The 15,197-nt window shown below is 40.9% G+C and overlaps 1 long non-coding RNA gene across 1 annotated transcript; it reads left to right on the top strand.

Moving 5' to 3' along the window:
- The first annotated feature begins 2,385 nt into the window (after positions 1–2,385).
- LOC120440206 lies at positions 2,386–6,145 on the top strand. Its single transcript, XR_005613070.1, has 3 exons — positions 2,386–2,445; positions 5,629–5,749; positions 5,920–6,145. It is a non-coding gene; the product is annotated as an uncharacterized LOC120440206 (long non-coding RNA).
- Positions 6,146–15,197: the final 9,052 nt, after the last annotated feature.

Raw genomic sequence — 15,197 nt, 5'->3', positions numbered from 1 at the left:
GCACAACTAACCTTACGCTCAAGCTGTTAAACTGATAGACAGTATGGGGAGAACTGGCACAACAGCATGCAGTGGTTTATATAAAGCACTGGAAAGTGCAATGCATTAAAAAAGGATACCAATATGCCTCATTGGCTGATCTAAATTTGGCAGCAAACTGAAAACAATAAGCCCAGAGGATCATATTTAGATCTGTGGTGCAGTAATTTTAACATTTAATGGAAAAAAAAGGCTTTGAGATAACCTGTTTGAACTCAGTCACAAGTTAATAAAACATTAGTGCCCCAAAATAATTGTAATTTTTTCTTTAATGACACATTTGTTGGTAATTGCTGAGTGCTGATATTAATCCTGCAGTGATTATGGTGTCGTGGATAACCATCCAGAGTTGTTATGTAGTGACTCAGCACTGAGCAGCGAGGTAAAAGGGCCTCTTTCGTGCCAAAGAGGCGCTCCGTGCGATATTACTCAGTGCTGCTTTTTGTGACAATAGTAAAGCAATAATTATGAGACCCACACTGTATTTTCATCATTAAAGCTCAGCTGTGATGGATGTGGCTGTTTCAGGATTTGTGCTTAGCCTTTAATTACCTTTGAGTGATTGCCTTCCTTGCACAAAGCACAATTCTGCTAGGAAGACATAATTAAACACCAATTCTAATTGCAAAAAGCAAAAAAACAGAACATGGAAATCTGTGCCTGCCTTGAAAGGTTCATTAAGTAGCATCAGCTTGTATAACAAATCCCAGGAAGCATTTATGAATATAGTATATATTTAGCTCCATTCATATCTGGCTTTGCTCACGTAGCCTGCACCCCTGTGAGTCAGAGTTTCAGCATTACCTGAAGAAAACTTGGCACAGCCACTGAGTGAGCGATGGAAAATTAAAAAGCTCAGTTAGTGCCTATGGGTGAGAAACAATTATGGGTTTGTGTTCATTACAATGGTGTACAAAGGAAATGAAAATTCCTAAGCTAAATGTTCTACCATCAAAATGCCAAGAGTAAAATGAATGTAATTAAGCCCACAAATACCTCCGGCTTTTGTAACAAAGCTGTTTTACTGCCTTCAGCAGCATGCGAGTACTTTGCTTAGCAATAAGTAGGCAGTACAAGAGCACTGGCAGGGAACGAGCCCTGAATCATTAATGCACGATGCAACATGTCATTGTGTCCCGTGGTGTGTTTGTTTAAAAACTCTGAGATATTGTTAATTTGGATAATATAATGAATTGAAGTATCCATAAACAGCGGCTTTGCGCTTGCGCAGCTCTTGCATTACACAGCAGGGTTGTGTCCCTCTGTAAAAATCAGTTTCCTGCAGCATCCTTTGCCATCACTTTCCCTCTGAGCAGAATACTAAAAGGAACAGTCGCATTGCTACACTAAGAGAGACAAAGTTAGCACCTGACAAAGCTTTAATTCCAGACCGTAGCAACTTCTAGGAACCAGGAAGCTGAGAGTACCGCTAAATCAAACTTAAACAGGGAGTTTAAATTGTGTTGCTTTGTGCGCTTGGGCACAAGCATTGCCATGATGTACTCCTCTCATGGACAGTTAAAGTATGGGATCTGTGTGTGCAGCAAAAGGTTATTCTAAAGAATATCTGAAAAGTGTGACAGCTTTGGTGGTTTGAGTATTCATTTTTGAACTACTATCAGAAAATTAGTAGTTCAGTGTAGTTTAGGCTTACTGTAATATTGGCCTGTTATTCTGTACAGAAAAAAAACACATACAACAAAACTGAATGTATTTAAAATCTACAAAAATCTGTCTACTAGAAAGACATTGTTTTAAATGACAAGGCTAAGCATTTTAATCCAGTGTTTTCCTTATGAAAACAGTTTGGAAACAGGTTTGGTGTGCTGATAGCACCTAATTCTCAACACTGATACCCTCATACATTTTTTCCAATAAATTTTAGTTTTCTTTTCTCTTACTTTACTTACTTTTGCTTGATTTGAGGGATTCATTGGATGTCTCTTAAAGGTGCTCCTCGGATCAGGTAAGCTCTTCTCAATCCTGTGGAATGTACCATGGGCAAAAAAGTATTAGCATAGTTGGTAGTACATTAAATTGCTGTTAGCAAGTACAAAAGTCTGAGTGGTTAACTACTATTTCTTCTAAACTTTAAGTAAGGAGGCTATGTAGCACTAGCTTGCACTGGCAATAGCAACTAACGCCACTGAAAGTTTGCTAACTTCCATGTTTTGCTGGAACATGGTTCAGGCCTGTAGGTGTAGGAGACTATCAATAAGATCATTATATGTATATCTATCAAAATGAGACCATTTTATATAGCCAGCGAATCAGGTCAGGGCAGCTGTGGTTATTTTCTTGTTCCTTTGGTCTTGCAGGAAACTGAGCTAAGAAAGCTACAAGCACTAGCCAAGGCTGCCTGGAAAGATTACAAGATTGCAGGGCTAATCATGACTGACAGTAAAGGTGAACAACAACTTCCTGATAATTTGCTGGCCCTAGGTTTTAATTAAATTTCTAATTCTTGCAAAGCTACCCTCTGACGCCTCAAAATTCCTTCTTTAAATGAGAAATGTGCCGCAAGAAATGTTATCTACATTCTTTTCTGTTGTTCTGTTAAGATTAAGCTCCTATGATCTGAAGCTGAACTATTCCTTGCATTATGATTTAGTATGCCAAAAATTGCTGCTGTTGACATTGTGGGAAAAAGTAACTCACTTCAATTAATGAAACTGAAAATCAGAGTACAGAGAGTTTGGGTATGTGTTTAGGCTTGCCAGTTTCATATGAGTGTGCATGGTGTGCACTTCTGAGTGAAGATTACGGAGCATTTTGTTTTCTCTGACATGGACTAATAATAAGCACATTTTTGAGCTGAAGTAATACTGAAGAAAACCATTTGAGTGAGTTCAAGAGGAACAATCAAACTCTCTAAGGCGGCAGTAGTTTGACACTGCATGTTTTACTTCATGTGGACTTTGTTATTCCATCAAACCCATACTCCTGCATGCCCTTATACTGGAGCTCTACATTTCCTCCAATTGAAAACATCTTCATTGAGATACATAAACAGATTTTAAAGACATATTTTGCCCCACGTTTTAGGTCCTGCCTGAGATCTGATTTTCCTTTCTTTGATGTTATGTTCATATTCTTCCCTTTTCCCTGGCAAACATATGTCCCTCATTACATCGCGTCATGCCAGTGAACAATCAGTTTGTCAAAACACATCTCTGGGCTGAGAGAGAAGGGATGAGAAAGCTAGTAAGTGGAAGAATGGCTGACAACAAAAGGGACTGTCAAGGGAATTATTTAAGCAGTAACAGATACCTGCTCTTAGCACCACACGGCCAGCAGCTCTGGGGCCTCACCCCTAGCACCTTCTCCTCGATGTGTGCACTGGGTCTCTCTGCAACCAGTTTGTGACGGCCGGTTGAGTGACAGTTTCAATAAGAGTAATTACAGTGGGCTGCGGGGCCCAGTTATGTTGTCTGGCAACTCCACCCATTGTGGAGCCACAGTAACTGTGTTAACTATGGTGTTAGACTAAGGTAGGCATCAGTCAGCCTTTGCTGGACCTCACAGTAGCAAAAACACACATAAGTACAGAGAAGTATGCAAAACAAGAGCACACACTTTATTAAAGTATAACTGAGACAAAGCATTTCTACATAAACACATTTGTCTACACGTAAAGTGTTTTTACTTTCATGTATGTTGATTTGTCAATGACTGAAGTAACTTGATAATAATAGTGGCAGTGTGCATTATTATGCCAGCAGTTGTAGTAGATTTTAGCTAAGAATATTTGCTGAAATCCTGTACTAAAGTGCATTATTTAGGATGCAGGTCACTTTATTCTTCTGCTTCATGGCATGTCAGAGAGAAATGGATACAATTTTGCAAAACTTCTTATCACTGATTTCATCCTGAGAGGGGGTCAGAGAGGTTAGGCTGTTTTGCACATTGATCATTGTGTGCATGTGTGCTAGTCAGGCCAAACAACGAGTATCAAGATGTTGATATACTCTATGCTCTCTGAATGTCAAAGGTTTGGCATGTTTAAATTGTTTTTGTTACAAAGTTTGAGAAAACTTTACAGCCCTCTTAACATTTTATAATGAATTTGATGTTCTCTAAACAGTCTAAAGAATTCTCATATATGTTGTAACATTTTTAGAGACATTTTTCAAAATAAAATTTAAAAAAAGAACTCGTTTGGCTCCCCTAGTCAAAACCAACAGCTAAACAGCTTTAATTCCCATAAATTGTGAATCAGATGCAGTCTTGCCCATTCATATAAGAAACTAATTTTATTGACAGTCATTAAGGGAAATTGTAGTTCATTGTTGTGTATTTTAATCTTTTTTTTTTAAATTAAAATGAAGGTACCACCAGCTCTTTTCATTCACTACTACATTATTTAAATTAAAATCATGATTTTAAACCACATGAAGCAAAGGCTTACAACACTTTACTATCGCATCCATGCAAGATATTTGTATATTAGGAAATAATCTATCCTAGGATATAACACATAGACCTTGTCAGCCAACTTGGCAACCAGTAGGATAATGTGTTTGGGAAGCAGGTAGATTGGTGTGGGAAGCTCATTCCACAGTGGAGCCAGAAGTGTTTAGAGGCCTGTTGTGTCTAGAGTCTCTGAGGTCACTTTAATACAAGCCCGAGGTCTTAAATCTGCCCCCATGTCGCTTCAGCAATTACACGAGGATCCCTCTCATCCTTCTTCCTCCTTCCCTGTACCAGTCTTCCACATCACATTGCTCCTGTCTGCCACTGTGGCCTCTAGCATTCCTTTGCTTTCACGTTGTTCTCTACTTCTACCCTTATTTAATATTAAGCATAACTTTTGCTGTGCAACACAATGTAGGAGCTTCCTGCGCAAAATCATTATTTACCACGCTCCAAATGTTTCACTGTTACAGTTGTACAGGAGAATTAAGCGAGAGTCGTTAACCCGTCATCAGCCTGACTCGGTGTTTACTCAATCACTGATCTGCCACTAAACCAAGTTCCTGTCTGTGTATTTGTGTTTGAAAGCCATCCCCACGAGCTTGCGTGTGGACAATAATGCTTTTAGGGGATTGGGTCATGTGTTGGGCCTTTTAACTTCAGTCAGTGCTGCATCCTGATATCCCGGTGTGACTGGTTTCAGGGGGTAATTCACTCCACCAGAAACACTGGCTTTTTAGAGGTTCCACATGTGCCCTGGCACCAGACAGAAGAGAGGCTGGTAGGTTCCATTAATTGAGGCAACATTCCTGTAGCGTTGTCAGGGGGTTTTATTAGTATTAGCTTTGCCCACAGGCTGTCATTATGCCTCATTTAGAGCCTGCGTGGGTGTCAGGTTGTAACTGTTTGAGAATATATTTAACCACTAACAAGCTAATCGTCAAATCAATCGAGGCAGTTTGAATATATGGACTAATTGATCCAGTCAGCCCAAACTTGAAACAAACCAATAAAAAACAAGCGACATCGCTTTTAAAACTATACAATTCTTATCCAAAATAAAGAGGAAATAGTTTGAAATCATCTCAGAGTCTTAGGGAAAGGATTGGGAGCCATACTGTGTTCTTATAATGTGTGTGTTTGTGTGTGTGTGTGTGTTTTTTTTTCTTTTCATAGAAGTGGCGTGACAACATATTTGCAGGGTTCCCTTATCCAGCATCCCAGAAGAAATGTCAAATGTGCCTTTAATCCAGACAGCTCACAGGGTGGATTCGCCGGAGCAAACACCCTAATAACAGTAAATCCTCAAAAATTGACATGTCCAAATTGCTTGCAAAAATTGACTCTTTTTTTCCCCCCTTTGACGGAGACTTTTAAACAGACCGAGATGATTCAGCAGGTTGAAAATGAAAAGCAGATTGATTGGACCAGCAGGCATTAACCCCACCTATGGTTTGATCTTCTCAGGTCAGACGGGACTTCTGACACCGCCGTGCTCCTGACTGGTTTGATTCGAGGTTGTTGACAAGGTCAGCGGTAACTTGCAGAGAGCGTGTCATGACGGACTGCAGAGTTGCTCCTGACTCATCTGTGCATGTCATGTCGCAAGAATGTGAGTTTGTTTTGCAAAAAGACAAAAGAAAAAAGTCATTATGGCTTCAATCATATTTGAAGGTCTTTAACAAAAGCACACTTCCCTACTCCTCCACTTTTACACTAACAAGTGTTTTTTAGACTTGCTGAACCGAGTGCACTTTCTTAAGAATTTTAATTTCTTGCTTGATTAAAGACTGGATCTGCAGTTTAGACATACGGAAACTCATCTTTCAGTTTTTTTTATTTTCTCAGTGCGGATTTTCCTTTTAACCAGCTCCATGTGACTATTAGCTGTGCTTATTGTGATCGTCTGGACATGATTTGTTTGCACCCATAAAAGTGCACAGGAATTGCTTGTTTTAATGGCCATGTTATCCACCGTGGAAGCATGAAATTTAATGTCTTTTTTTCCATTGAAACATCCAAAATCCCCACAGAACGGCATAGCGAAACTAAATTAGAAATATTCATTGTTGTTTCAGTCTGTGAGTAGAAATTTGACTTTGATCACGCTTATTGACGTTCAGACGGCATGCAAACAGAGAGAAAGCTGTTGTTGTATTTATTAGTGCGGATATTTGAAGACATGAAATCCTTTATTAATCCTTTCTTTATGACTCAGTCAGAGGATGACCACAGCAGGCAGCATGCTGTAAGTGGCTGCTAATTCACATTTTACCAGAGCGTGAGTGAGCTCAGGCTCCCTCTTTGCCCAGTGGTTGGCTGTGTCTCCACGTGGAGCCGAGATGTGAAGAGTGAACGAAAAGTGCTGCTGCCATTCGACTGCAAATCAAATACACATCAGGCGGCGTGGGGGTGACAAACAGTCAAAACAGAACCTGATCTTGGGGGCAATTACCAGTGTTTGCTTAATCTTTGGAACGTGCTGTCGAAAAGCAGGGTTAGTTACACCGCTTGACTCTCCCTTTTTAGCCAGGGTGGTAATAGGGATTATTACTCATTAGGACTTCACAGTTTGGTGTTTGGAGATGTGGGGGTGGGGAGGGGAGTCTCGTTTGTCCTCTCCATGAAGGAGACAGAAGAGAGCAGGCTGGGTTTACTGCGTGCATGTGAGAACAAAAAAAAAAAGTAGTAAAGATTAAATAGGAAAACTGATAATAGAGAGAAAACAGGGCTCTTAAGCTTGAGCGGGACTTGGTACGGTCTTTTGACATCGACACTCTTTCACCATTTTTCATCGCTGACCCGCTGGCAGTAGTTTCCCAATGATTCTGTTACCTGTTTGTTACCTCAGCATCAATTAAAGCTATTTGAAACCTCAACTCCCCACAGGCTCCTTCCACTATACAATTTAAGTGGCGTGAGACCTGGATTGCTTCACACTAATTCCATACCGCAATTAAATGACAGTGTCAGAGGCCCTTGAGGGCTGTGTGAATGGTTTTATTAAACACAATGATAATTACCAGAAAAGGTAATTGCAACTAATTCCACCCAGCCCTCGGGACGTTACATGGTAATCAGAGCTAAGGAGTTCAGGCTCTCACACTTAAAAATATGGGAATAGCCGAGTTTCCACTGATGTTTATTTCAACTTGTGTTTGTTAAACAAATAGTCACATGGATATGTTATTTGGTGAATAGGAGTTTATACAGAGACATATGCTCTGTGCCAAAAACAAGTTATCTGATTTTCATTTTGAAATCACCCAAAATTCATTGAAGGAAAATAATGCGAGGTCACACAAAACGTGTTATAAAACAGGCAAAGATCTGTAACCAGAAATTAAAATTAACTTGCGTGTGTAGGTACTAACCCTTGTTTTCACCTTTATGTAGCCTATATTGAGTTTGGATAATGATACAACCACACTAGGGAAAAACAGGGGTTGGAGAATGCAGAATGACCAGCTATCCTGAAGAAGATGGTGACCATGTCTCCAACCCCACTGCGGGTGAATAGAGTTAAGTTGGCAATGATATGCAATCTATAATACAGAGAGTAAGTGTAATAAATTGGTGAAAATCACAAAGTCTGTACAAACAAAAAATTCACATTCACATTTAAACCTGAACCTCAGAGTCTAACCTTGCTTTTGTTTAGGAATATAACCAGAAAGCAACCAGCTGGCAATGAGCTGAGTCGAGTCACCTGCTGAAAAAAGACTTATTGCAGATGAGTTGATTGCAACGTGTCTGTTCATAAATTAGACGGCAGCTATTTGTTAACTGTCACCAATCTGTCTTACAGCGATTTTCCAGTTGGACCACAGTTATTTGGAAACAGTGACTCCCATTGGAGAGCCTTTTCAATCGCTTTGCAATCAAAAGTGGTCGCCAGTATCGATCTCAGACACCAAAAATAAATAAATAAAACCTGAGTAAAACTCATGTTTTTTGCTTAGTTGGCATTTAGATGTTATTGGATTTCCAGGCCTTGGCAAATAGATTCCTGAAGACCAGGAATGACGACCAAAAACGTTCTCGTGTCACCTCCTAGCTGTTTTTTGGGGGGAATTACAATAGCAGAACTCATGCGTTTAAAAATTTGGTATTGGAACAATTGTAAGTCATCGGTATCGATCAACACTCGGGCATGTACTTAGCTGTAATAGTGTACCTAATATCTAAAATGAACTATTGCACTGAGTCATCTTTGTGCTGCTTTTATTGAACCAGGGATGGGCATTTCAAGCAAAAGTACTATTCAGTATTCAATTAGAAGTACTTGACTAACTTTCAACGGTTCCCAAAACCACTCCTTTAAAGTTTCTCGTTTTATCGGGTAGTTTGTTTTTTTTTTGTTTGATGGGAGTTGTCGTGTTCATTGCTTTCACCTTCTGCTGGTAGAAATTTGTTATACTCTAACAATTCCAGTTTGACCAAGCAGCAGCTTATGGATTTGACTTGTCAAGCTGGAAACTGTCAGAATCCCATTCAGAATAAGATGTACGTTATATGTCAGATGTACATGCAAAGTGCAAAGAACTGAATAAGCTTCTCAGATGAGAGGTGAAACGTCTTCAAGAAACTTAAAGAAGTCCAGGCGCTTTTCTTTGCAAGGTCCTTAGACTACGATGACCAGAATGACTGAGAACCTTCACAGACATCATCAACAACTTTTTCTTCAATGTGTAGTCAGTGTTGCTTTTCTTTTTATGCAGGAAGCCTTTGCCTCTCTCTCCCTCTCACACTCACTCACACACACACACACACACACACACACACACACACACACACGCGCGCAAATGCAAACATCTTGTGGTCATGTAGTGACTAACCCGAGGGATGAGAAGAGGTTTCATGCTGACAGGATGTCACTGCTCAGCAGGAGGCGGCTAACTAAAAGAGAGCATCAAAGAACAGCTAAATCAGCTCCCCAAACCACAGTCCCTGCATTCCTCTAAGGTGCATATATGAAAGCATGTGATGTTGCATATAGGAAAAGATCAAATCTTTGTAGATTGCACATCTCTTTTGAAGTAAAGGTTTATAAGTTTATATTAAAGTTTATATTTTTCAGTTTTTGTTTTTCTTCTTGAATTAATCCATGAATCTCTAATTTATCAGCCCTTGAAACATTCTGTAAAACATACATCCAGACTGGGTTGTACATACAGCTGCATTCACTTTGTTCTTTACTGTTGGCTCTTTTCATTACTTTGGCAGCAATAACACAGTAATCGCCATCCTTAAAAAAAACATATACTACTCAACGCACACACCCCACAGACGCCCTGTGCATGTATAGTTCGACCATTGTGAAGCAGTAAAAGTTGTTGCGCAGACTAAAGGGAATATAATGAGACATTTATTTGGTGACAGCTTCACTCACTGTGCCTCTGTTTCACACTCATATAAAGAGATGCCATAAATGACAAAATGGAAGTCATAAACATGGACAGAATTTTCATTTTCGAGGTAATAACTCTGGGAAATGGGCCCTCTGTGGGGGCGGATGTGGGTTAAGATCTATTTCTTTCTTCTTAAGAAGTAATTCATGTTTGTTTGCTTAAGACTGGCCTCATATGTGTAAGCAATGGGTCATTTTTACAGCTTTCTCACCCCTTTCACTCCACGCATATTCTGAAAACCAGATTGACTGTAGGTGAGTAAACACTGACTTTATTTAATTCAGAGCGGGTTTTTCGCCTTCTGCGCTCCATAGCCTCACTATTGTCTCCCTGCTATTCTCATTCATCTCTCCAAACTACTGCCTCCACCCCAGCTCTCCACTGTCAAGCCTGTCACACACCCAAACAGGACCTGCTTTGACTGCCACTTAATTACACACCATTTTACTCTGCAGTTTACCAGTCAAAAGGAGGGGCCATCTGGGGTGTGTGTGAAGGGGTGAGGGGGGATAGTTGTGCTGGGGGGGGTACCGGGGCCTCCGTATCCTCTCCATCAATGTCGCCAGCCCCTAACAAAAGCCTTCATGACAGGGGATGAGTAGTAATAATGCAGTGGCTGTGCCTGCCGCTCAAAGTCACCCCATTCCTAATTGCCCTCAGAGATGGCAGATAATGGAGAGGCTTTGAAGTGAAAATGACCCGTAATGAGCGAGAGAGAGGGAGAGAGAAAGCAGAGAGAGAGGTAGGGAGGACTGGGGATAGCAAGGGTGTGTATGTGTGAGGACTGGGTGTCGACCTGTTTACGTGAAGGGAAAAGGAGAGGAGAAAATATAAGAGAGATGTTGAATAAAACAGGGTGTCTGATGTGGCGTTACTGCTCTCTTCATTCTCTCTTTCTATGCTCACAAGAGCTCAGAGGGTTCCAAGATGGGAGACGGACACTCAGCAGCGGTCCTCTTCATCCATCTTCCTGCCCCGCCTCCCCCTTACCCCTCTGTCTCCAGCAGAACCTCTAGACACCTGTCTCCCCCTGATGGTGTGCCTTTGCAGCTCCACTCTGAGTTTTTCCTCTCCTTAGATAATATTCTTCTTGCATCCTGTCATTATATGCTTTTCTTATCCTGTCTGTGCACCCATCCCTGTACTTTTGTTCCTTTCTCTGCTTTTCTTGTGGACAAACTGACAGTGGCTCCACCATTCAGTCTGGCGTCAGGGTCTTCCCCTACCAGCAACATGCTTGAGATTCTTTGCACTGTCTTGCATACTTTCACATGATGCCAAGGAAACTCCAGCAATTTACATACAAAGCACTGTTCTTTTTACTGCATGCTCCTTTCGTCATGCTGTTTGGTATTGTGTCTTGATTACCTGTCTTTGTTATTGGTTTAACCCACTCTTCTTTAGCTCAGCAGGCTATAAAGGACTGTAGTACCTTTAAATAAACTAACAGACTGAGAGTAAAGCAAAGCTGGTTACATTAAATAATTGCACAACAAAAAAAGAAAATTGTACAGCAACTATATACAAGTTATACTGTACAATTATAGTATATATTATACAATTTTATATATATAATATAATTGATATTTAAATAAGTGATATTTATTAAACGGAGACATCCTAGTGTAAACCTGCTGCGTAGTCCACTCTCTCACATTGGCTCAAACACTCAAAATTGCCTTTCAAGAGTAAAGGAATGATGTTTTTAAGTTTTTTTGTATTCACTGGAAAGCAGAGGACTCTGTGCCTATAAGTACTGGACTCTGTTGCGGAAAACAAGATGAGGGGCAACCATTTAGAAGGAAAAAAAAGTCTTAAATAGAGAACAGATTTCAAGGGACAGGACCCAGAACGGTATGTTACAAAGAGTAGATGAAGTGAGGTGATGTATCAATGCCACTGTAAGATAACTAAAGGCTTTTCTAAGCTGTGAATTTTAGAAAGTTACTCCAGTAGATTACAAGCATAAACAAGCAAAGATCCTTTGCGATTGCATCACCAGCAGTGCTGCTGTTTACATCCTTTTGTTCTTCTGATTTAAATCCTATTTAACATACTCATTACAGCAAAAAAAAAAACCTCTTAACCACTGGGATTGGTTCTAATCGTATTTCATATTAAAAAATGTATCGATTTAAATTTATTTCTCAACTCAAAAGAGTTCAGCCCTCTCTGTAAGTAAAACTCAGCGGCCCGTGACACACTGTCCTTGGTACACAATAAAACACAAACCGCTCGAGTGATGAAACGGTCAGTTAACTGTAGTCTGCCTTTGTCAGGTCCCGTCAGCCATTGTGATACTCACATCAGTCTTTGTCTCCCCCCCTCAAACACGTTTTGATTTTGGTTTGACCTGCCATTTCAAAAGAGGGGCCTCTCTTCTTGACAAAGACCAGAGCCAACAGGGCCCCTCTGAATGACAATACTTTGAAGAATCAGTTGGGATTTACTGCTGAGGAGGTGGAGTGCATTAAGCCAAAGGACTGGTTGTTGTTGTGTTTGCCTTCACTAATTGGCTGGAAGGCAGTACGCTGCTGATACAATTCAGAGGGAAAACAGTGATCAGAGGAGCAGGAGGGGAAGAAATAAAAGGAGTGGAAACTACAGATTAAAAAACCTCGTGGTCGGTTGGCATTCGGAGGACTGATGAGACCATTAAGATTATATTGACATGCCAGCCGCTGACATGTGGTTGAACCTTGTTTATTCACATTTAAATTATACTGTGTGTATTCCCACATGGTGAATGAGGTTATGACCCATTTGGTCAATGGCTTTGTGCAAAATTATAATATTTAGATGACATATTGACCACCACAGTGACGAATGATTAAAAGCGGGTTTATTTTAAGATCTTCCAGAATCTATCGGGGACCCTTGTCCTGCGCAGAAACCTCAGACGGAGTCATTAAAATATGAAAACTGAGGACCAAAGAATCCTGGTTCTTCCTAACCATGGGTACTTGCCTGCTTAGTAATCAGGACAAGCTGTGGGGAGACTTGGCCTAGAGTCTCAACCACAATTTCTTCCTCGGTAGTGGAAGAAGACAGGGAGGAATAACAGAGGTGGAAATGGTGAGAGAACGTTTTTGCTGGCCGAACAGAAAAGTAGCCATCCCTGTGATGTGTTGTGAAGAGGTACGGCGCTGGTCTAAAAGGCACGTATTCGCCTGTGTTTTTAGGCAGGCACACTCACATTTGTGTGTGTCACAAGCATACCATGCACATGCAGTTCGATTTTTTTGCTGACAAGAGTGGCCCGAAAACAGAGGCGGTACTCATCAACTTTTAGGTCAGAGGGAGCCCGAATTGAGTGTGTGACATGGAGCCAAGAAGGAAACTGCAGGGGGGGGTTGACTCAAAAAATCAACACAAAAGCCAAAAAAAGCCTGGTTCTCAAATGGTCATGGTTGAAACCAGTATTCACAGTGAATTTCCGGCCCCGGTGCCATGCCTAAGTCCCCTTGATTATTTTCTGGTTCAGAGGTTGCCGCATTTCAAAGCTTCCTTTCTGCCTACGCCTGTGATTTCGGCTTGTTCAGGGGCGTACATTTCAGCAGAGAAACACGGAAAAAGCAAAATTCAAACTGACTGATCAGTCACACAGGGTTCTCAGTCTTCCATTTGGGTTGCGTTGGTGTAGACCTGGCGGTTCGGTCCGACTCTGCAACATGGACTAGGCTGACATTTGGGTGTGCATTTGTAACAGAAGGTTAAGTTTACAGTAAGACGTGCGAAATTCTAAACAGTTTTTTACAGCGAGTTTCTGAACTCATCAGCTACAGCAGTCAGTATGGCTTTTGTGCTTCTGTGACGTTGCTTCAGTTGCAAATCACAATCCCAGCCCAATGGTGAATGAAAAAAAAACCCACTGTGATGCACAGAAATTTGAATTGAGCATCTGTATCAGCCAGTAAAAGCCTTGTTGAATGCAGGATTTACCACTGAGAGTGATTGATGTTTAAAATGGTAGTTGCCAATGGTCCATTTTTTCCCCTCTTTTCTAGATGTAAAGATCTTGTTAAAGAATAAGATCTCTTTTTCCAAGACTGACCTGGATTGGACCAATTATAGTACGCCTCATTGAAAGTTCTTCTTATGGTGAGAAAGTACCTACTCCAAAGCAGAATCACAAAACAGAGCTTTAAAAACTGCAAGTGACTTTTCATGTCAAATGCAGGAAAGGGGGAAAAAAAGAGGGGGAGGGGGGGACTAAAAAAAGTTTTTAGAGTTAACAAAAAGTTCATGCAGTCAAAAGAATCTGAAGTTGTGGGAAAGAAATTGGCTTTTAGGAAACAGTGAGGGTCCATTGTCACTGAAATGCATCATGGGAAATGATGGATGCAGTGTTTTTTGACCTTAATCCAGGTCCAGAGTGCTGTCTTGGACTCAGCTGCTTCAAATGTTTTATTTTTACTGTTTCTTGTAGGTGCGCCAGCAAACAGACAACCATTTATATTCACACCTACTCAGTATTTTAAGTTAGTTACCTCTGTAGCAGGTCATGCCAGTGACTGAAATGTCAATATACTGATGAAAGGGAGGAGGGGGGCACAAATGGAAAGAATGAAAGCATTCAAGATGAGGGACCAAGTATCTGTTTCACATAGTCACTGTCGCTGCTCGGGGACGCTCCCCCCATCCTCCTCTTATGAGACATGAAAGAGCAAACCTCATAATAAAATGGAATAAACCATCCTCCAAGGTTGAATTATTGTAATTACGTGTAATTGAGTGTTTGGCGGCAAAACCATTTCCTCCTCAGATCCTGCATGTACTTTCTGAAAATCAAAATCACTTTGTTCTTTGGCCCCAGCCACCGATTGACCTTCTCCAATTGCAGTCTTTCGTGAAGGGCTGTGACATGAGACATGGTGGGGTGAATGCTGGTGAGGTGGGTTCTGCGTGCTACGTTGAATCACAAGATGAGTTACTCACCATCACTTCCATATGGTTTCAGTCATGTTCAGTGCTCCTTTTCCTTTCTCGCTGTGCTTTTTTTGTTTTTTCTTGCCTATTTATAAATACACAAAGTCTCTCTTGGGCTTGGCCACTGCCCGGGGTTAAGAATGGAAGAAACCACCAAAACGTAAATTAGTTCATGTTTCATTGCAGTGTCTCTGAGGAGGTTGGTTTTGTTCTGGGGCAAACGTACGTGCCTGTACAGTAGACATGCCTCACGGTGCATAATGGCTGCCATTGTTTCAGGGTTACGCTGGTCAGCCAGCAGTCTCTCAGCAGAAGAGTACAACTTTAACTGACCTCAACTGGTCAGCTGTCGCGCTGGAGGAGCTCGTTTTTTGCTGTGGGTCATCAAAGGTTGTGCAAAAATTA

The sequence above is a fragment of the Oreochromis aureus genome, linkage group 5 (genome assembly GCF_013358895.1).
Source record: "Oreochromis aureus strain Israel breed Guangdong linkage group 5, ZZ_aureus, whole genome shotgun sequence".
NCBI classification, from domain to species: Eukaryota; Metazoa; Chordata; class Actinopteri; order Cichliformes; family Cichlidae; genus Oreochromis; species Oreochromis aureus.
Note: the sequence above shows the minus strand (reverse complement) of the source record. Positions and strands in the feature narration are given on the sequence as shown.